Raw genomic sequence first — 23,740 nt, forward strand, 5'->3', positions numbered from 1 at the left:
GTTCGAGATGTATAGAGTTTTTTTTTTTTTATCCTCTTAGAGACACTGTAATAAATGATTGATATTTTATGAATAGTCAATTTTGTTGATGAAAATAGGATTTATTATCTATTGTAATAAATGGTCATATGGTTTTTAATGAATCTAGTCATCTGATCTACGTGGGTTCAGTGGGGATTGGTTGTTCAATCATCGGATTCTAATGTGTGTAATAAGTTTTTGTCCATACAAAAAATCGACGGTTGTAAATGTATTGATTTTTCACAACTTAAAACATATATTTTTTTTTATGGAGAAAACATGATCCAAGAGTACATACATAATAAATCAACCATGCTAACACGTAGCCAGACTAACGTGCCAATTTCAACTCATTGATACTGTATGCACGTCCGCACCTAAGACTTTCCATACACATAGATCATATGAGTGGACGTGAGGCTAGTTTGAATAGCTAATTAATTTCATAATTGATGATTCACATCATAAAAGTATTAGTAGACGAAAGTTACTTTTCAAACCAAAACCTATTTTATATTAATCAGGTGTTGTTTTCTCTACCAAATCTGATCAAATAATTTGGATTTGATCAAATATCTGACCCAAATCCAAACTGTTGATATTTTACTTGCTGCAATCCCAAGTTGGGCACGTTTGTGAAGATTGAATTAGTCTGAATACTTTGGATCATTTATCCGAACCCACTTGTGGGTGTCAACGGGGGCAGATCAGAACACATAGATCAATCCAGTAGAGGCACCCTCGTATCTGCCTAGGGCTTGATTTGGGTATTTCCATCTTGGATCAGTTTGAGTCCCGGATAATGTTCTGTGTAATTTTTTAAAGAGAATATATTCCATTAGGTCAGATACAGGTCCAACCCAGGGTCTCATTGGATCCAGGTGATAGGAGAAGAGATCCAGTCAACCTCAATACGTTGGTGATATTGAATCTCAACCATTGTGATGCCTTGGGTGGGCCCCAACCGTTTTGAACTTAAATATGCAGCAAATAGGTGCCACCACCTGTTTTTCAAGAATTTTGATCGATGATTGAGATTCAATATCACCAACATGCGGTAATACTGAACACAACCAGGTCTCTTCGCCTTCAATGGGGGACCAGGACATGGACCTGGATTTACCTACATACGACCCAAGTTCAGCATATCCAAACACAAGAAAGGTAGTGGTTAGGTGAGAGTTTAAACCGGGAATGGTGTGACCATCATCAAAGTGATTTGGCCTATAGGCTGCAAGTTGACTAAACTAACCCGAACGTTTATCTGGTAGGGGGACTTGTGAATGTCACCAACGTCACAAATTTGAAACTCATGCCGGGCATCCCTTGCCGCAAGGTCGAAGCTGGGCGTACTCTCTGGTGGACAGAGGGGACCTCATGGATTTTACCAGAGCCAATGTGGATTTCAAGCTTCAAGGTCCAAAAGGGATTGCTCGGTTAAGGTTGAGTTTGTTAGATATTTTATGTGGGCCTACATATATAATTAATCACTCATTATAAACGGTTTAAAGTGAAGGCCCATTTTAAGTGATCTTATAAGGTTGGGTCATATGACATCTTATAAAGTATAGTAATAATAATGTTTAGATACCTTATGTGCCCTTATATGTCAATTTTTCATTTTATGATGGACTAAATTACAAAAAAGACTATACGGTGATTATAATTAAGTTATGGTTTCAAAACTATATATAGTGGTTGTTCTCTTTTTCTTTTCCATCAAGAAAGAAAATTACCCTTTTCTCATTAGGTTCAGAAAAGAAAGAAAAGCCTAGTGCAACCCATCAAGATCTACCGATGCAACAATGAATTCGGGTACGCTTCTATATTTTATTTATTTATTTCTGATCTTTTCAATGATTTTATAAAGCCCACATTTTTAAAAAAATCAAACCTAGATCGGATCTGAATCCGACCCGAACCCGTTAGGGTTAAAACCCACATGGGCAAGGGTTTCGTTTAAACCCACTCCCCCCCCCCCCCCTAGTTGCACTCCCTCGTCCCCTTGCAAAAATAGGAAACCCCTTTGGGGTTTCTCTGTTCGGCTCCCCGATCCCCCCTTTAAAACCATGCGAGGGGAGGGGAGGCCCTCACCTCGCAGCCTCTCCTCCTCTTTCTCTCTCGCTCTCTGCGTGTGATAGTGTTGACCCCCCCTCTTCCAGGTATTCTTCCTTTTTCTTCTTCTTCCTCACCTTTGTCTTCTCCTTTCGGGTTGCTGGGGGGACGGCAGGAGGCCGACGACCTCCTACCATGCCTTTCCCCTCTCTCTGAGGTTACTGGAAGGCCAGCAGGAGGCGGCAATCCCTTGTTGTGCCTTCCCCTCTCCCTCTGTCTGTTGGAAGGCCGACAGGAGAAGGTGCCCCCCTGTCGTTCCTTCTCCTCTCCATTTGTCTGCTGGAAGGCCGGCAGGAGATCGATGGCCCCCCTGTCATGCCCTCACCCCCCCCCCTCCTCTCTCTCTCACTTCTTGTGTTCATCGAAGGGCTGACAGAAGGCTGACAACCCTTGTCGTGCTCTCCCTCTCTCATTTTGGTTGTCAGAGAGCCAACAAGAGGTCGGTGCCCCCCTGCCATGTTCTCCCCTTCTCTACCTGCCTCTGTAACTTTGCGGCAGACAGGGGGGCTCTGCCCCCTGTCTCTCTCTATTTCACGGTCGGCAGGGGGCAAGGCCCCCTACCTTCTTAACTTTATGGCAAACAAAGGGGCTCTGCCCCCTGTCTCTCTCTATTTCTCAATCGGTAGGGGGCTCCGCCCCCTACCTCCTCAACTTTTGACAGACAGGGGGGCTCCGCCCCCTGTCTCTTTCGATTCATCGACAGGTAGGAGGGGGGGGGGGGTGTCATCGGCAGGTAGGGGGCGGAGCCCCTTGCCTTTGTGTTTTACTACAGGCAGACAGGAGGCTCTGCCCCTGCCTCCTAGTCTTCTATCATGCAGAGAGTCAGGCCCCTGCCTCTACATAGTCCATCAAACAGAGGGGCTTTGCCCCCTACCACTTTTTCTTTTTCCTTTTTCGGCAAAGGCCAAGCCCTTGCCACCTCTTTAGGGTTTCCAGCAGAGTTGTACCCCTTCCTTTTTATGTTCTTTATTATGGCTATAGCATTCTAAGTGTTCATACTTTAGCAGTTCGTGCGACGGATCTCGCTTGTGCCCTGTCCTACATCACATACACTCGTAGGCACTCGCAGTGACGTAACCTCCCGACGTAGGAAAAAGTTGCACGAGAATTTTTGATGAATTAAATAAAATATTAAGATTCTGGGATAAATTAATTGATATGTCATGCATTCGTTACACGTAGATAAATATAACTTGTGATTGCTTGTCTTTATTTTCCTGAAGTGTACATGTTTTCCTGTATTTTTCATACATAAGCTTGCTCTATAATAGATTCCTATTACTGCTTTTCTATACTTGCTTTATGTTGACATCGCATTGTAGATACTTAGTTTTTCTAGTACATGTTTGTTATTTTGCCGCCCTTAGGCAAGCCTCGCAGGATGTGCAAGTGCGCGTATAGCATTTCACACTTTTTTAAAAGGAGTGTGAAATTGAGTACATATACGGTAGTATCAAGAAGAGGGCCTTCTTTATGCAAGGCTCAACTTCTTGAGCATGAAAGTCTACTTTTAAAGTTGTTGTTCTCTCTGTAAGTTGTTGCATCCTGAGTCAGTTACTCAGAAGAGATACTCAGATCCACGGCAATCCTGAGACTTGTGTTCTTATCTCGTAGAAACTAAGCTTATAAACTGAAATCACTTATACTATATCCTACGGAACACAATGTAGGGTTATCCTTTGAGAAATCCATGATCTACCATCACAATCGGACCTTTAGACAGGTACGGTATGTACACTATGATGAGTAGTGTGAGAGGTCGTTGAGCACCTCGAACTGTACAGTGAGCACTCTGTTGAAATAAATAAAGATAATGATGTTCGTCTCCATAGGTCAAACGCTCAAAGAGAAATGTGTGTTAAGTTTGAACCAAATGAATTTCAATATATTAAATGTTACCCTCTCATCGTAGTCATACTTTTAAACAGGTGCAGTCATACTTTGAGACAAGTACGTCACGCTAGTATTATGATGTTGGGATAATAAGGTTGTGGTAACTGATGATGCATGAAATGCACATCATGTTAACGAGTTATTCATGCATTTTGTAGTGAGATTAAAGTTTAAAACCCATGTTTAGATGCATTTTGATAGTAAGGTGTTGTGGTTCAAATTTCAGAGAAATGAGAGTTAAAATGAAAGAGTTATGGCTATTTTAGTGTTCGGGCATGAATTTCGAGGTGAATCAGATCCATATCCGACCCAATTAGGCTTTTTTGGACCTTGGATCAACCTTTAGAAAGCCAAAATCCAACTCACACACATATCCATACCCATTTAGAAAATATTTGCAAAAAAACCCCTCAGAAAGTGGCGCATAGAAAATTATTATTTTTTTATAACCTTGTTTCTGAAAACTATCAAAAGTATAAATTAGAGTTTTCAGCAAACCCTAGGCGTATTTGGCATTGGGATTGACGCCTCCTACTGTGATTCTAGCTCCAACCCCTCATCCCACCTCATTTGGCATTGAAGATCGATTTTTGCTTGAAATCAAACATTATTCCATCTCTCTTTTCAATTCTACTTGTTTCTTCTTCCTCCTTGCTGTGATTAATCACTTGTTTGCTGTGTTTTTGCAGGTGTAGCAGAGGTGGAGACCATTTATCTTGTGTGGAAGTGCGAAACACCCCAACAAGATGAGTCGGCCCTACCTCCATCTAGTTTTCTAAGCCCTTCGATCGCGAATCGGCACCCGTTCCATCTTCAGTGGATCTCCAACGTGTTGCAGCTGCAAGATCCCTGCTCGGGGTTCCGAGACGTCAAGCTAAAGCCATTGTCCGTTCTCTTCTCCCCCACAATTGTCGGATCGCCCTAGAGGTAGGTCTTTTTCTCTCTTTTCTTCCAGTTAAAACCCAAATCGTGTGTGCTTGTTTTCTTATGTTATTTTCTGTGTGTTTGTTGTGTTTTTAGTGTTTCAACCTTAGTATAGAACTTGTGCACAGACCAGTACGGTAGATCTAGGTTTGATTTCATTTTTAAATTGATTGAGTCTTGTTTTTCCATCGTTTTCACTCAAAACATGAAAAAAGGCTAGATCCCCATCTAGCCGATTTTCTCTTTCTGTCCAGCGTGTTTTATTGTGTTCTTTTTACAAAAAAATCAGTTTAAAAATTTTATTTTGATTTAGTTTAGTCGTTGGGTTTGATTGATTGTTGTTTCAATTAAAAAGAAAAAAAAATCGGCTAGATTAATTCTAGTCGATCTTTGCGTTTTAGTAAGTGTAAGTTCTGTGTTTTTTCTGTAGTTTCCTCGTGTCATATGAGTTTGTTCATCTGTTTCCAGTGTCCTTTATCTTCGTTTTAGGTGAGGTTGGATTTCTTATGTGTCGAGTGACTTGTTTCAGAAAAATCGTTGGATTATAGTTCATCTAGGAAGTGCGTGTGATTTTAGTTTCAAGTTGTGTGCCTGCATTTATCTTGTTGATTTTTCAGTTCTACAGAGTTTGTCTTGGTCGAGTTCAACATCTTAGGACATTTCTAAATGTCATTCATTTGTTTTGGTATTTGATTTCTATTGAAAATAAAAAAATTTGAGTTTTACTTCTTTGTTTTGGGTGTTATCCAGCCGGCTATAGGTTTTCTATATAGTTTAGTTTTTACAATAGTATAAGTTGTTGCTTCATGTTTAGTTAAGTTAGACGTTAATTATGCAATAGTGTTAATTCTAAATCCTTAGCGTTTTAGGTTATGCGTGTAGTTATGTTACTATTCATATTTTATGTAATGTTCATTTCCAGCATATTATCTAGTTAATGTGGTTTTCATTAGTGTAATTAGTTAATTAAGGTCATGTATTAATTTAGAATTGTCATTAGCATGGTAGTATTTGCGTAGTTTTAAAATTTTATGTTAGTTAGTTAAAAAGTCGATTTTTACATAAGGAGTCATCTTCCCCAAGGAGGGGTGTCAGCCATTAGAGCTCCATTAGAGCTCTAAGTTGTTTTTGGTAAGAGTCTTTTTGCATATAGAAGGTGCATTAGTGTGTCTAGGTGCATTGCATTAGGTCTTGTATGCTTTAGACGTTTTTAATGAAATATTTGGTAAGTTGGATTAGGAGTTATTTCCTTAGTGTTAGCATATGATATTTTTCATTCTTGATCTTGTTTTATATCCATTAGATATCAGAAATTGATTTAGTAATAGGTTGATTTCATCCTTTAGGGTAAATCGAGTTCCAGGTAAGGGTCATTAATGCGTGGAATTCGAATTTGGCAACCTTCGGTATTTTCAAATTCGTGGATTACATTTTAAGCAAGGTTTGAAAGTTGGTGTCCAGCCTAAGAAGTTATCTTTTCTCTCTTTAGGAACCAAGTTTAAAAGTCTAATTTACTTTCCAAAAGAGTATCCACGGTTTTAAGAAAGGATTTTGTTGTCCTAAAAATTTTGTTTTTAGAAAGTCAATTTGTGTGGTCCTCTGCCTGTTGGATGGTTTCTCCTTTCACAATTTCCTAAAGTGATTTTCAATCCCATTAAGGAGAGATCCTTCCCTCCTCTAGATGTTTTTGGAAACCAATCTTGAATTTCAAATTCCTTTCTTAAAAAGTTTTCAAGGATTTGAGAGAGATATTTAAGATTGTTTGGTTGCTTTTAAGGCAAGGCCAATTCGTGTAGACCCTACTTGGTTGGACGATTTAAACTCTTCAAGGTTTCCAATTTGGGTTTTGAAGATTTCTAATGAGAGTAACCATTTTTGAGTTGGACGAATTTGGAGGTTCTCCACTTGCCAATTTCGGATTTTATCAATTAGTAACTCCCTTGTCTACTTTGTGTCATTGACTTAGATAAATATTAACATTAATTCGTTTTAGTTAAGTCTACATTAACATTAGGCTTAATTACTTTAGTTAAGTGTAATAACCGTATGTTAGTAATTAGGTTATTAATTAGGATATTTTAATTTGGTTTTAATTTTTTTAGGTTCTTAAATTAGGCAGTGTCAAAGTGGGTCGACCCAGTTGAACCATCTGTGTGGGGCGTGAACTTAATCCAATCCAAACTCTAAAACCGCACCCCCTTTGGTCTTTTAGTTGTTTAGTTAATTTTAGTTTTGATTAATATTAAATATAGATTAAGTTAGTTGAGTGGTCCTTTGTTCAAATTTATCATATGTTAGAAGTAGATGTTTCTTTCACTTATAATTAGTTATTGGGTGTTTGTTGTTTGTTTTTCATTTAGTTAGTCATGTTTAGCATTAAACTACGTCATTCTTCAATTCATATAGTTTGGTTTGGGTCTTTAAGTGTATTAGTTGCATTTAATGTACTAGATTAACTTAGCTTTAGTTGTAATTTGCATATTTTACTCAATTTTTATTTTATTTAGTATAATTGCATTTAGTGTCTGCATATAAACTATAATTCAGTACCATTTAGGTCTGCATTAGGGTTAGATTGCATTCTTAGTTTGCAAAATAGATTTCTAAAGTGAATAGTGCATTGAACTCAAAACCCGATTTTTGCTCTGTCGCACAATCATTACTTCATGTGTAAAATTTTCGAGTTTTCCAAACGTTCTTTTTCTGTTCACTTTATTGGCTTGTTAACTATCTGCAGACCAAATTTCAGCTCAATCCAAGTTGATTTGGTCTGATTTTTAAGCGTTTTATGAAAATAACTTTTTCGGATTTTAAAATTTCGGGACCTGCGATATCCAGATTTTCTCTGTTTTTGAAACGCTTATATCTGGATGTCCAGATATTATTTTTCAATTCTATAAAAACTGTCAGATTCTTGAATCTGTTAGTTACAGAATAAAACAAATTTCAGGAAAATCGGACCTCGTTTGCTCTGCCAAACAGTCATTTTTTGAAGAGTTGTTAGAAGTCCATTTTGCACTAGTTAGGGGTAGATTTGTAATTTCATTCATTTAGTCATTTTCGGTCTGTTTTCATCAGTTTCTGCATTTTAAGTGTTGTATCTGCATCATCCAGCATTGTTAGACTTAGAATAAGTAATTTTAGAATTAGTTTACTATTTTTCTTGATTATTTTATTGTCATTAGGGTTTGTTTGGTTAATTTCTTGAAAATTAGGTTTAGTTTCATTGCTATTTTGATTTATTAGAATTATTTACTAACTTCATATTTTCCTGTTATTAGGTTGAAAAGCATAAAAAATTTCCAGGGATTCTTGTCCAGGTGCGAAACTTTGAGAAGAGGCAGAAAGACAGAAATACCCTTGGCGTGCAACAGAAGACTGAAGAGTTTTTCTACTTAGTTGTAGTGTTAATTTGTCATTGTATTAACATTGTATTTGTGACTAGTGTTTATTGATTAATAAATTGAATTTCTTAGAAATATTTGAGTAATTCTTATTCCCTGTGGATTCGACCCGTACTTATCACTTTGTGGAAAGTCGGTTATTTATTTTTGGTTGACGATTTTCCAAAGATTTTATTGAAAAACTATCTTTTAAAAAAAACATTTATAAAAAATCAACCAGTAACCTTGAAGCGTGTATATAACACAATGTTGAGATCACATAAATGGTGACAACTTGCCTTCATAGGCACGATCCTGAGTGGGTCTAGCAAACCAGGGCATGTAGAATGGGGTGATGGTTAAGAAACCCCTGTCGTGCCCATTCGACTCTCATGGTTCATCAAGAGAGAGGATGGATGATACAAAAACTTTGATGAATAGGTTGTTAACAACTACCCCACGGGCAAAAGACCCAGCTTTCCCAATTGTTGGAGTTAGGGGAATGGGACTATCATAAATTATCCTAGGTACTTCTGTAGATGTTGAATGCATCCATGGGCTATGAATGCCTTTGGAGATTTACTCTCATGGTCGCTGACCATCCCCTTAGGAGCGGACTGAGTCAGTCACCTGGGTTAATGAAAAATATTTGACATAATAGACTCCTAGATCAGTCTCGGTTGTTTCTATATTTCATGTTTGTGTGTACTCACAAGCTAGTTAATATCAGAACTTAAAGAATATTCTGCTCACAATAGTTGTAGATCAATGAGATTCATACTGCTTACGATGTTGCTTATATTTTGTGATTAATATATCTTTCAGTATAATAGTTCTTTGCATATATTGCTCATGCTAGAATAGATTTACTTTCTTGCATTTTAATTATTGCTTTTAATGAAATAAATTGCTTATCTTATAAATGTCTTACTTTATTTACTCTTCATTGTCTATTCGTGCACCTACCAGTTTGTTATGAAACTGATACATTTTCATGGACAGGTGACAAGTAGAGCCTTACAGACGATTGATAACGCGATGCAACTTAGCTCGAGATTTTCTTCTTTTTGCTGGTGTTCTGGCTTTGTGTTTTCTTTAAATTTTTGGATTATGGGAGAAATGCTCATTTTAATAATAAACTACAAATTCTATTAATAATCTATGATTCTATTTCTCACTTTCTTTGAATAGTATTTTATGGATGATGATGATTTTAAAGCTAACGTGCCCAGAATTTGTCAACTTGTTTTCCTTTATAAATTGATTTCGTTGATGACTTTAAAAGTTAAAATCCTAAAATATGAAAGGTTTTTCATCAATGTTTTTTAAATCACAAGTTAAAATTTTGGGGCGTTACAAGTTTAGCATTAGAGCCAGTTCAGAAAAGAGGTGAATCTTGACCATTGAGCATCCCATCGCGCTGTAAGTCTTTGATATTTTATAGCATGTTTAGATTCAATTATATTCTTGTTTATGTTTGTAGTAGAGTTCGAAAGATGGATCCGTTCGTTGGTCATAGTGGTAGTCACGGTAGGGGGCATGTAGGTTGCATGGTTGTTCGGTAAGCGAGAGGGGATCCTTCATGGAAAGGGACGGACATGGGATGTCTGGGGCTAGTAACTGAGCAAACCGCCCACCCCTACCCACCTTTACAGATGATCAGGACTTTTCACTATCGGTCACCTACTAGATACCCTTGGTCGCGTCGTGGGCTAAAGTTTATGCCAGATAGGGTGGATTCACGCCTTCGCATATTCTAGTGCACCAGTAGGCACCAAAAGGGTCATCAGGAGAATACATTCCCCTGATGTAACAGAGAAGTGTGTATTCTGTGGGAACTCAGGGCACACCAAAGATGCTTGTCTCCTCAAGGCAGAGTATGACAGTAAGATCGCAGTATCGGTTGCAGGCGAGCAGCCACCACCTCCAATAGCCCCAACGGGCGGTGTATCACCCACATACACCTCCACTATTCTGGCTCACCGAAATATACACCGGTGACGCCCCTCTATGGGCAGGAGGCCTCCTACGAGAAGTCACCTCCCTACACCCCTAAGCACATATTCAGGTGCACGAGAAATGCAAGAGAATATCTCAGACAATGTTGTACCCATCCTTGGGGGGGGGGAGGTAGTGTCTGCCAAGTTTTGATGGAGTCTGCGAAGTCCTTTATCTTTGCCAAATAAAACATTTTTGCTTATGTACCAGTACTATAGGATTTTGTATGAACGACTTTCTTAATAAAGACTTATGTTTTTCTTGTGTTCCCTCGACATATTGACCTTTACTCTTGATTACTTTTTAAGTATGGCAGAAATCTTGAGCAACAACACGACTAATGAATGGTGTGAGTAGAGGGGATTCGTGATGGATTCCCTCAACACCCTGGCAGAGGCGATTCTAAGCCAAGTCCGCCCACAGCGAGACCAAGCTCTCCTTATTAAGTCGACACCGACCGCTACTTATGAAAAGTTCCTGAAGCTTGATCCTCTGACTTTCACAGACAAGGTTGACCCAGACATTGCTGAAAGTTGGGTTAAGGAGGTTGAGCGAGTGTTTCAAGTTTTGTCTATACATAATGATAAGAAGACCATGTTTAGGTCTTTTCAACTAAAGGACGATGCACGTAAATGGTGGGACATGACTCAGGAAGTGCATTTCTTAGGTGTTGAGATGATTCCTTGGGAGGACTTTCGGAGGGCTTTCCTAGGAAACTACTTTTCTCCTCATGCGAGAGAAAAGAAGGTATAATTCTTAGAGTTGTGTTAAGGCAGCTCGAGTCTGGGCGAGTATATCACCAAATTCCAGTGGTTGGAGTGCTACTGTACCAACCTGTTCGGGGATGACACGAGCGAGCTAGAAAGTTTATTCATGGATTGAAGGAAAGACTTAGGCACGGGGTCCTCACCAGCATGCCCGCGACTTTTTGTGTGGATGTAACGGCAACCATCCTACTGAACGTGGATTGAGAGCATTCAAATAGTGCTCAGGCAAAGAATTTACCTGTCGCAAGTGGTGATCAGAAGATGGCCCACTCCGACGGCCAAGCATAGTGGACACCCTTACTTGTGAAGACTGGAGGAGGAAAGAAACAGTTTCCTCCAACAAAGCTCCAACGACAACTAGGCCACCCACCGCCCAGGAAGGCTTCTGGAGATAGATGCCTCAAGTGCAAGAGGCCCCATGGCAGACAACCCTGTCTGTGGGAGACTGACGGATGTCTGTATTGTGGCAAGATGGACCACTACATTTGTGATTGCCGCAAGAAGGCGGCTGACGGCGTACCCAAGCCCCCTCAACCACCTCAGCAGCAGCAACAACTGGCATAATCGAGCAGTATCAAGAAGGCACCAGGTCAAGTTTACGCAGCCATGGTCAAGCAATTGACCAAAGAAGATCTCGTACAAGGTACCATTCTAGTGGTTGGTCAAGTAGTTTTTGCACTTTTTGTTTGTGGTTCAACACACTCATTTATTTTAATAAAATTTGTAGAACAATTGCATATAACTATAAAACCACTTCATCATGCTTTAGACGTGTATAACCTTATTGGAAAGAACACGGTTTGTGCTACTTACATACTAGTTTTGGACGTAGTTGTGGCAGAGTGGCACTTGCCTGCATGTGCCATTCTACTAGATATGACAAAATTTGATGTCATTTTAGGCATGGATTGGATGTATAAGTATAATGCCAAAGTCTTTTATTGAGATGGAAAGATCGTGTTGTCCCTTCTAGGTCTTCCAAGAGTGGAATTCAGGATTCTCAGACCTGTATGAGTAAGTCAGATGATCTCAACGTTGAAGGCGTAAAACTACTTGTGAAAGGGATGCACTGCTTTCTTGTTTAGTGTCATCCAATCAAAACCTACACCTATTACCATCAGTGAGCTGGATGTGGTTCACGACTATCTTAACGTGTTTCCCATGGAACTACCAAGACTTTTGCCACCTCGTGAGGTAGAATTCAATATTGAATTGCTACCGGGTACAGTGTCAATCTCCAAAGTGCCATATAAAATGGCGCCAACCAAGCTCGAGGAGCTTAAAATATAGTTGTAGAAGCTGATGGATCAAGGGTTCATCCACCTCAACGTATCTCTTGTACTATTCGTGAAGAAGAAAGATGGGTATTTGCGGTTGTGCATTGACTATCAATGCTCAACCAGGCCACGATAAAGAACAAGTACCTATTATCGTGCATCGAGGATTTGTTTGATCAGTTACAGAAGGCCAAAGTTTTCTCGAAGATCGATCTTAGGTCTGGGTACCATTAACTCAGAATTAGGAGAGATGATATTCCTAAGACGACCTTTTGGATCAGATATGAGCATTATGAGTTCATGGTAATGCCCTTCGAACTCACCAATGGCTCTGTAGCTTTCATGAACTTAATGAATAGGGCGTTCAAGTCATTTTTGGATACCTTTGTGATCATGTTTATCGATGATATCCTAGTGTACTTAGAGAGCTAAGAGCAACATTGAGAATATCTAGGCATCGTGTTGGAGACCCTGTGAAAGGAATGCTTGTATGCCAAGCTCTTTAAATGTGAATTCTGACTCGAAGAAGTTATGTTTTTGGGACACGTTATTTCTAAGGAAAGAGTATATGTGGACCCTACAAAGGTGAAGGTTGTGCTCAGTTGGCAACAACCAAAGAACGCACGTGATATCAGGAGTTTTCTTGGATTAGCTGGATAGTACAGAAGATTTATCTAGGATTTTTCTAAGATAATGACGAAGTTGCTAAAGAAAGAAGTCAAATTCATTTGGGATGATAAGTGCGAGGCGAGTTTTCAGTTGCTGAAGGAGCGACTTACTAGTGCTCCTATTTTGGTGTTACCCTTGAGTAAAGGCGGATTCATGATCTATACTGACACCTCTAGGTCAAGTTTAGGGGTTGTGATGATGCAAAATGAGAAAGTGATCGCTTACGCCTCACGTCAACTCAAAATTCATGATAAGAACTACCCAACTCATGATTTAGAGTTAGCTATGATTGTGTTCGCATTGAAGACGACACTACTTGTATGAGGAGCACTTTGAGGCATTTGTCGATCATAAGAGCCTCAAGTATTTATTTTCACAGAAAAATTGAACATAAGACAACGATGTTTGATCAAATTTCTCAAGGATTACGATTTTACCCTCTCCTATCACCTAGAAAAGGCGAATATCGTGACTGACGCCCTCAACTGCAAGGCACCTGAAGTTTTGATCAATGCTTTATTTGCAGAATGAAAGCTAGTCGAAGACCTAGCTTCTTGGGAACCTTTTGTGATTATGCGAGGTTCAATTAGTTTATTCAATCTGGTAGCTTAACCTGAGCTACTGGCTAGGATCATCAGTGGACAAAAAATGAATGTGCGATACGAGAAGCTAAAGGGTCAAGTGTTGCTGGCCGATACCCCTTTTTGTCTGAAGGAGGATGAAAGTATATGGCTGAATGAATGCCTTTGGGTTCTTGATGACCCGGTCTTGAGGGTCGAAATTCTTTCGAAAGCCCACAAGTCCAGGTATATTATTAATCTTGGTGGCATAAAGATGTTCAAAGACCTACAACAAAGTTATTGGTGGAGAGAGATAAAGCAAGATGTGGCTGAGTACGTCTTGAAATGTCTGACGTGCCAGCAGATCAAGATCGAGCATTAGAAACTCGATGGGGTCATACAGCAGATAAAGATCCCACTATGGAAGTGAAAGGACATCACCATAGACTTCATAGTCGATCTACCGAGGATGCGGAGGAAGCATGATGTGATTTGGGTGATCGACGATAGACTCACCAAATCTGCTCACTTTCTACATATCCGTCTCAGCCAGTCGCTGGATAGTCTGACAGATCTCTATGTTAGAGAGATTGTGAGACTACATGAGGTTCCGGTCTCGGCTTGCCCGACACCGTTTGGTTTTGCATAGGCACCATTGGGTGCCTACATAGGAGAGAAAAGAAAAAGAGTTTGTTTTCTCTAACAAGTACGAAAGGGTGTCGGATGACTTCTTCCTTAGTCTGGCAATATGAGGTAGCCAGAGGAGGGTCGGACGACCCTCCTTGTGCCGTCATGCGACACCCGAATAGAGGAGGCATCGATGTGGCCCTTCACTTTTGTTTCCCGCTGATCAGGAGGGCTGACTGAACCTCATCGAGTCAACCTTGTGGGACGTATGCTGGCATCCTGCGACGGTGGTTCGAGAGCCAGCTATGCACCCGACCACCGTCAAGTGACCCAGAACCGATGATGGGTGGGGATGGGTTCAGCCCCTCATCCGTTTGTGCATGGATCGGCCTGAGTTGTGTCAGGTTTGACTCAAGTCGGGTCAGCCTGCGGGGTAGGTCTGGTTTGACCTAACCCGCCAGGTTCTTAACCCTTTGCATATGCCTTGGAACAAAAAAAAATGAGAAAAGAATTTTTTTTAAGAAATTTATTTATTTATTTATGGGGTACATGCCATTAAATATGCATTTTGGGTCCCTTTAGAGGGCTGACTTCGGATAATTTTTTTACCATATTTGGATTAAGGCTTTGTTTTCTTTTTGTTCATATGTATTTTACGTCCCTTTAAAGGGTTGACTACGAATAAATTTTTGACCCTATTTGGATTATGACTTTGTTTTCTTTTGTTCATATGCATGTAACCATATAGTAAATTTGAACTATAATATTTTGTCAGAATAAGGGTCTGATATTCTAAAATGAGTTGAGTGAAACAATATGTTATCAAAGTAACATCTCTTATGAATATTGACTTGTTTGGAATATTAAGATGTATATATATTTGATGTTCATGTGAATAGTGATTGGCCCAAAAGAAGATTATTATTTGGCCGAACTCAAATATACTTTCAGTAATAAATATGGGATGATTATCAAGTTTTTCATGTGAACAATGAGTCGGTCCAAAGAAAGGCTTGTTGTTTGACATGATTAATTATTCATGTTTGATTACTATAATAAGAGTACCACTTACAAGTTTACATTTTTGTCCAAAGACTAAATGTCAATGTTGTATTGGGTATCTTGTGATGGGGTTCACTACAGTTTAAATGTATTAATTAATGTCAATGCATGTGAATATGTATAATAATTGTGAGCTTATTGTGGTTTGTTTTATTCTTGATTCAGTTAATTCTTTTGTTTCTACAATATCTGCAAATATCAATTCAATCCCTGGTTTGAATGACTCAAACTTCAAAAACTAGAAAGAGAATGTTATGATTGTTCTTCAGTGTATGGATTTGGGCCTTGCACTTCGAGAGGATCGACCCACTACTCTCACAGATAGAAGTTCCACTGAGGATAAAAATAACTATGAGAAGTGAAATCAAGCCAATTGCATGAGTCATATGATCATGAAACATGCAATTTTGAAAACCTTCAGAGGCGCTATATCTGAAGAGGTATGCCAAGAAGTTCCTTGAGGAAATTGAAAAATGTTTTGCTAAAAATGAAAAGGTTAAGACAAACACTCTCCTTTTAAGTCTTATTTTGATGAGGTATAAAGGTAAAAAGAACATAAAGGAGTACATTATAAAAATGTCTCATCTTGCTTCAAAACTAAAGGCACTAAAGTTAGAGTTGTCTGAAGACTTACTCGTGTATTTAGTCTTGATATCTCTTCCTAAATAATACAGTCAATTTAAGGTCAGTTATAACTGCCAAAATGATAAATGAACACTAAATGAGCCCATTTCTTATTGTGTGCAAGAAGAGAAAATGATGAAACAAGAAAAGGCAGAAAGTGCTCACTTGGCAGTTACCTTTAAAGACAAATTTAAAAAAAGAAAAAAGAATAAGAAAACTGCAGTGGACCCTCCATCGTAGAAGAAATAGAAAAAACATCAGGATACAAAGTTCAGTTATTTCTTTTGCAAGAGAGAGGGTCACATGAAGAAGGATTGTACTAGATATTATGCTTGGCATGAAAAGAAAGGTATCCTCCTTACTTTAGCTTGTTTTGAGATTAATTTAACTTCTTTATTCAAGCACACTTGGTGGATGGATTCTGGTGCTATCACTCACATAAGTGTGTCTATGTAGGGTTGTGGAAGTTGTTGAATGTTAATTGATGTTGAAAGATTCATCTATGTGGGCGATGGCAAATCTGTTCAAGTTGAGGCAATAGAGACTTTTAGGTTATTATTAAAGACTGATTGTTATTTAGATTTGAAAGAAACTTACATTGTACCGCCATTTACTTGAAATTTGGGTTCTATTTCCACATTAGACAAATCTAGTTATTCTTGTTTATTTAGAAATAATAAGTTTAAGTTATTTTTTAATTCATATCTTATTAGGATTGGTTCTTTATCTGTGGTCGATAACCTATATTTACTTAATATTATTGCCTCATATCATGAAACCTTGCATTCAAGTTCACGTGGTATAAAACAAAAATTAGCCAATGAGAATTCTACTTTATTATGGAACAAGTGCTTAGGTCATATTTCTAAATAAAGAATTGAAAGGCTTGCGACAAGTGAAATTCTTGATTCCCTTAATTTCACTAACTTTCAGGTGTGTCTTGAGTGCATAAAAGAGAAATGAATAAACATAAGGAAAATAGGTGCCGACAGAAGAAAAAATGTCTTAAAACTTATTCATATAGATATTTATGGGTTATTTCTTATGACTTCTTGGAATGGTCAATAATAATTTATTACGTTCATAGACGACTATTGTCGTTATGGGTACATATACTTGTTTAATAAAAAGTCTTGGTCACTAGATGTGTTCAAATCATTTAAGGCTGAAGATGAAATCAAACCCAGCAAAACAATTAAAGTCATCAGATCTGACCGTAGTGATGAATACTATGGTAGATATGATGGATCATGTGAATAACGTCTAGGATCATTTACTAAATTTCTAGAGGAATGCGGTATCCTTCCATAGCATACCATGTCAGACAGTTCTAGCATGAATGATGTTTTTGAGAGACAAAACATGTCCTTAAAAGATATGGTAAAGAGTATGATTTGTCATTCTACTTTACCAGAATCCCTCTAGGGAGAAGTTCTAAAGACTATAGCTTATGTACTGAACAGAGTACTGACTAAAGTAGTAACCAAAACCCTATATGAAATGCAAACAAGCAAGAAGCCTAGTATGAAATATTTTCATATTTGAGAATGTCCAGCTGAGAAAAGACCATATATGCCACATGAAAGAAAACTAGACTGAAGAACTATTAGCTGCTATTTTGTTGGATATTCTGAAAGATCTAGGGTTTATAAATATTATAACCCTATGAATAAGTCATTTTTTGAGACAAAAAATGTTTGTTTCTTTGAGAATACTTAATTTGGGGGAGGTGATAAGGTCAAAGATATTGCTTTTGAAGAAGAATTTGTTTCTCTTCCTACAGTTGTTATTGGCAATGATTAGATTTTAATTTCTGACATTGTTCAAGCAATCCAAAACAAGACAATATTTAAGATTTCCTTGTCCAAAATCAAGTTTTTACTCCTGAAGTACAAACTCAACAAGCTCAAGAAATACCTCAAGTAACTCAAGAACAAGTGTCGTTGTGAAAATCTACTAGAAAGAGAAGAACGACAATTCTACTTGATTATATTATTTTTCTCCAAGAACATGAGAGTGATACTGGATTAAAGGAGGATGATCCAATCAACTTCTATCACGCTATACAGAGTTCTAACTCTCAAAAGTGGATAGATGTTATGCATGAAGAGTTTAAATCCATGAAAGACAATGACATATAAGATTTTGTCCCATTACTTGAAGGTATAAAACCCATTTGTTGTAAATGAATATTTAAAACCAAGAGAGATTCAAAGGGTGATGTGCAAAGATATAAGACATGTCTTGTTGCAAAAGGGTTTACTCAAAGGGAAGACATTGACTATACAAAGACTTTCTTTTCGGTTTCTATGAAAGACTCTTTTAGAATAATGATGACACTTATGGCTCATTTTGATTTGAAACTATATCAGATGGATGTAAAGACTACATTCATTAATGGTGACATTGATGAGACAATATATAGTGCAACCAGAATATTTTGTCTTAAGCGATTGTAAACACCCCAAATTTTCACTCACCTTCTTGACCTTTCCACCAAGCATCACATTTCGGTTCTCCAGAACCAAGAAAGGGCAAAATGGTCATTTTCCAAGATGGAACCTTGCAGAGAGTCCTAAATTCCATTCTCGAGTCTCAAGACTTCTCCATTTAGACTCAGAGACACTCTCAAATTGCAAATTCTCAAAATCTCATGCTTAACCAAAAGTCAGAATTTTCAAATTCAAGTTCAAAATGGCAACTTTGTAGGACATGTCTTTTGCATAGCATTGCACGAGCATTTCATATCATTTCACTGCACAGCATGTCATTTTGAGATCCAGAACTCCTGACTTTTCGAAATTATCAATCCAGATTTGATTTTAAAACTTTTCAAAAGTGAATTCAAAACCCTGGGTTTTTAAAATTATCAATTCTTCCCATTTTACCCCTAGGACCCCGAATTACGAAAAGTTTTCTCAAGAAAACAATCTGGATGGTTGACATTTCAAAATCTCTCCAGTTGGAAAGAGGGGGACACAATTTCAAAATTCGTAAGATCTTATTTCAAACTTTTACAAAAAGGCTCCGAATTTCCCTACTTCTTTCAAAATTTCGCCCTGAAGAACCATTTTCTTCCAAGTTTTGAAATCAAGCCAAATTTTGCTTCGTGTTTTTCCAAAACCAACCTACTATTATGAAAATTTCAAAAAAAATCCATTTTTTTGTTCTTGTTTCAAACAAAGGACGTGGGACCCGCCTCGAGGTGGTGTCACACTTAAATTCTCAAAATTTTCCCTTATTTCCAAAATAGTGCCCATTCGAAAGTAGCACCGATTTATAAAACCTTGCCTTTAACTCAGTAAAATAATTAGTGGGCCCACGTAGGTGGCACCCCACTAAGACTCTTTGCTAAAAAAAAAAAAGATTTTTTTTTTATTGAGGTGGCACTACCAAAACCAAATCCGTCTTCAACTCATTTTTTTTTTTTACTTTCCAGCCTCAAATGGAGCCACTGTAAAACCCTACCAAAAATTTCGTTTTACCTAAGTTTTTCTGAAAAAAAAAGGAGCCGCCCCACCCTTTTCAAATGGCGACATTTTTTTTGAAAAATTTCAAAAGTTAGTTTTTTTTAAACTTATCAAAAAATCTTTCATAAAGAAGCCCGAGCTTTTGGCTGAAAGGGCGGAAATTTTTTTAAAAGGGAGGCTTAGGCCATCCGAAAAGGGACTTGGATTTTTTTTGCTAACTCTTCAGCGCCCCCCTCTTCACGACTTCCCCTCTCGGCTAGTAGGCGATAGTTTTTGGAAATCCTTTTGGCAAAAACCCTCTGATCCCCCCCTGAAGAGTCGATCCCCCTTGAAGGAAGCATCCTCCTCAGCCCCTGTAAAACTCAGCTTACACCTATCCTGTGGAAAGCAAAGATCCATCCCAGCACACGAAGAAGGCATTCAGTCCGGCGATTAGGGATTTCGGCTGCCTCCATCTGGACTTCGTTTGAGGTAGAAGACGCAGGCCCCATCTTCTTCAGCCCACCAACAGAGGAAATCCAACGCTTTCCCCATTTTCTTCAGCCTACCAGCTGAAGATCCAACGAACTGCTCCCCATTTTCTTCAGCCTACCAGCAGAAGGTCCAAAGGGCTGCCGCACGTCTCCTTCTTTAGCCCACCAACAAGAGCTCCAGCCACGTTGTGAGTCCTTCTTCAGCTTCTTCATTCTTCTTCTTCTTTTTCTTTTCAATTTATTTCTGTTTGTTTCAGAAAAACAAAAAAAAAATGTAACTTGCATTCGTTTCCTTGTTTTTTTTTTTTTCAGTTGATCCTGTTCCTGTTTTTCATTTTATTCATCTCCAGATTTGTCCAATCTACCGTAATTTGATTTCTTGTTCATTGTTAATTTTAATTTCTATTTTGTTAGTCTCAAAGTAAGGTTAGTTCCAGATCTCGTTTCATTCATATTTTCCCTTGTATGCAGTTTAATTCCATCGCATCTGCATCTTCGGTAGATAGTGTTTCATCTGCATCTTTCATAGCATGTTATTTCAATGATTTTTGTCTTCCGTGTGCATCGTTTTGATTTATGTTACATATCTCTGCAATTTCTATTCATCGTTTGATTTTCTGTTTTTCATTCATTCGATTTTCTGTTTTTTTTTTTTCATTTAGTAAATTCTATGTCATTCATGATCTGTAGTTCTGATTTTCTTCAGTTTAATTTCTTTGTTTTGTTTTGTTGTTTTTCTTTCTGTTTTCATCGCATTAAATTTCTGTTTTGTTGTGCATTTGTTAGATTTTTTTTTATTTCCTGAAATTTATTTCCTGATTTTTCTGTTTTTTTCTTTCAGTCATTTTTTTATTATGTTTTTTTTTTATAGTTAATTCCTGTCTCTTTCATTTCTAATTCCTGTTTTAGTGTTTTCAATTTTTTTCTGTTTAGTTGAATTGTTACTCATTTTCCTTATAGTTTTTTTTTTTTTTTTGCAGTTTGTTCTTCAAGAATGTCTGTTTTGTTTTTCATTTCATTGAACCTCTTGTCTTTCATTACACGCATGGTCTTTTTTTTTTATATTTCAATTCCTTTACATTTTTTTCAGTATATCGTTAAGTTTATGTGTTTTGGATATTGCATTTTTCTGTGTTAATTAGATGTTAGTTGTTAATTGAATTGTCTGTGTTGTTAATTCGGTCACTTAATTGAATTCTTTGTTTTGTGAAAATTGCTTAGTTGTCTTTTATATTACTCTTAGTTTTAGAATTACTTAGTTAATTAACATTAGTTTAATATAGTTTTAATGGTCATTAGTTTCTTTCGATGCTATATTTCAGGGTTTTTACCATTTAACTAGTTTAATATAAGTTCTATTTCTATCTCGTGTACTGCTCGTGTTCTTTTGATTTATGCAGGATCGCACAGGAATGAGCATTATCTTAGTGAATACTAAGTGATGAATTCAATATCTACAAGAAAAATCTGGAAGATATGATTGCTTTTGGAGCTATCAAATATTTAGTTATATTTTTATTTTGTCAATAATGTAACAATCAAATGTAAACTTTGGAATAATATTTACTGTTACTGCTTAGTTTAGGATGCATCTCATATAGTTTGAGTTTCCTGCAATATCCTGATTCTATGATTCATATATCTCATTTTCAAAATCACTATGGATGTACACGAATGGCACGTGCACCAACTCTTAGAGAGTTGATGAACTCAGTGGAGTCCATATTTACGGCCCTAGTCGGAATATGGATGAGACCCAGATCCATCATCTCTCTACCAGTCACCTTGAGCCTACACTCTTAGGCTATCTTAAAAATGCACCTCATATTTCCAATGTTTTCAAAATATTGTGAATTAACTCAAATAAACCTTGAATATATTCATGGCCACAGTCAGAATATATGAAGGATTTACTTTGGCTTAATCCACATTTTTCTAATAAAATTTTCAGAAATCTTTTCAAAAGTGCATTCATTTATTCACATCATCTGCATCATTTGTTTTTCTCATGATTTTCTCAAAAGATTTTCACTTCATGGAATCGATTTTCTCAAGAAACTATGATGATATTCGGAGTTGGATTTCCCAAATCAAATGTTTTCTTGTGATTTTCCTTAAAAAGTTACTTCCTTAAGATTCTTTTCAAAGGAATTTCTCATTTTCTCAAGAATCCAAGTTGATTTTCAACATTTCAAAAGACAAGATTCTCAAGAATTCAATTTCCTAAGTTTTGAATTTCTTTCTCCAATGGAATTTTCCTACGAAAATTTCTGTCATTTTCTTAAGAAAATTCTCAAAGTTCGAGTTTTCCCAACAAATGCTTTCCTTTTCAAAAGTTCATGTTTTCTCAAGAATTCCTACAGTTTTAATGAGATTCTTATTTCCTCATGGTTTTCCAAGTCTTTCTAAGCTCTCTCAAAATTTTCCTGAGATTCCCATTTCTTTATAATTTTTCAAAGCTGATAAATTTCCTCAAGATTTTCCTGAGATTCTCATTTCTGCACGATTTTCCCAATCTTTATAAACTTTCCCAAAGTTTTCCTAAGATCCTCATTTCTTCATGGTTTTTCAAGATTTTTTTCGAGATTTTTACTTTTTCAAGATTTTCCAAATCTTTATAAATTTTCCCAAGATTTTAAAACCTTCTTCGTCTGAGTTTCCTGAGAAATTGATTTCCATCTTTTCCTGAGAACTACTTTTCAACTTCAAATATTTTCTAAGCATACCTCATATTTTCCAACTTGCATTTTACAAAATTGCATAGCACATGCCTGAATTCTCTGTGTATTTAGGATAGAACATAATTTCGATGATTTTACTAAGTCAAGCATAATTTTGGTCCTTGGTTCGATTACCCCTGTTAAAGGCGGCAGAAACGGTCGAACCTCGTACCGACAGGTCGAGCCCCATCCCATAGATTTTTCCGCAATTTTCAAAATGGAGGCGAGTATTTCAAAACAATTTCCAAAAATCCGGTCAAGTTTGAAGCGCAAAAATCGTTTCCCTCTTTCTCTCTTCCGCAAGGAAGGAAAGACAGGGGAAAAGTTTCGCGACGATAACAGCGATGAAAAGAAAATGAGTTATAAATTAAAAAAATCAATCTATGGAATTAAGCAGGCTTCTCGTCAATGGTATCATAAATTTCATCAAGTTGTGATCTCATTTGGTTTTGAGATGAATGTGGTTGATGAATGCATATATCATAAATTAAGTGGGGGTAAATACATTTTTTTGATTTTATATGTCGATGATATACTACTTGCCAATAATGATATAGGCTTATTGTATGAAACCAAGAAATTTCTAACAAAAAAAATTGAAATAAAAGATCTTGGTGACACCTCTTTTGTATTATGAATTCAGATACATCGAGATCATTCTTGAGGTATTCTTGAATTAACATAAAAGAGTTATATCAAAAGAATTTTTGATGGATTTGGCATGAAGGATTGCAAACCAGGTAATACTGTTGTTAAGACTGACAAGTTTAGTCTCGATCAGTGCCCTAAACACTAGTTTGAAGTTAAGGATATGGAAAAGATTCTCTATGCATCTACTGTAAGGAGTCTTATGTATACTCAAGTGTGTACACATCTAGATATAACATACATTGTTGGGATGTTAGACAGATATCTGAGTAATCCAAGAATGGGTCATTGAAAAACAGGAAAATGGGTTATCGAGATCGTTCTCGAGGTATTCTTGGATTATCACAAAAGAGTTATATCGAAAAGATTTTTGACAAATTTGGCATGAATGATTGCAAACCAGGTGACACCCCTGTTGCTAAGGGAGACAAGTTTAGTCTCGATCAGTGTCCTAAACACTAGTTTGAAGTTAAAGATATGAAAAAGATTCTTTATGCATCTGCTGTAAG

Source organism: Nuphar pumila, chromosome 5, assembly GCF_984573655.1.
Source record: "Nuphar pumila chromosome 5, dmNupPumi1.hap1.1, whole genome shotgun sequence".
Classification (NCBI taxonomy): Eukaryota; Viridiplantae; Streptophyta; class Magnoliopsida; order Nymphaeales; family Nymphaeaceae; genus Nuphar; species Nuphar pumila.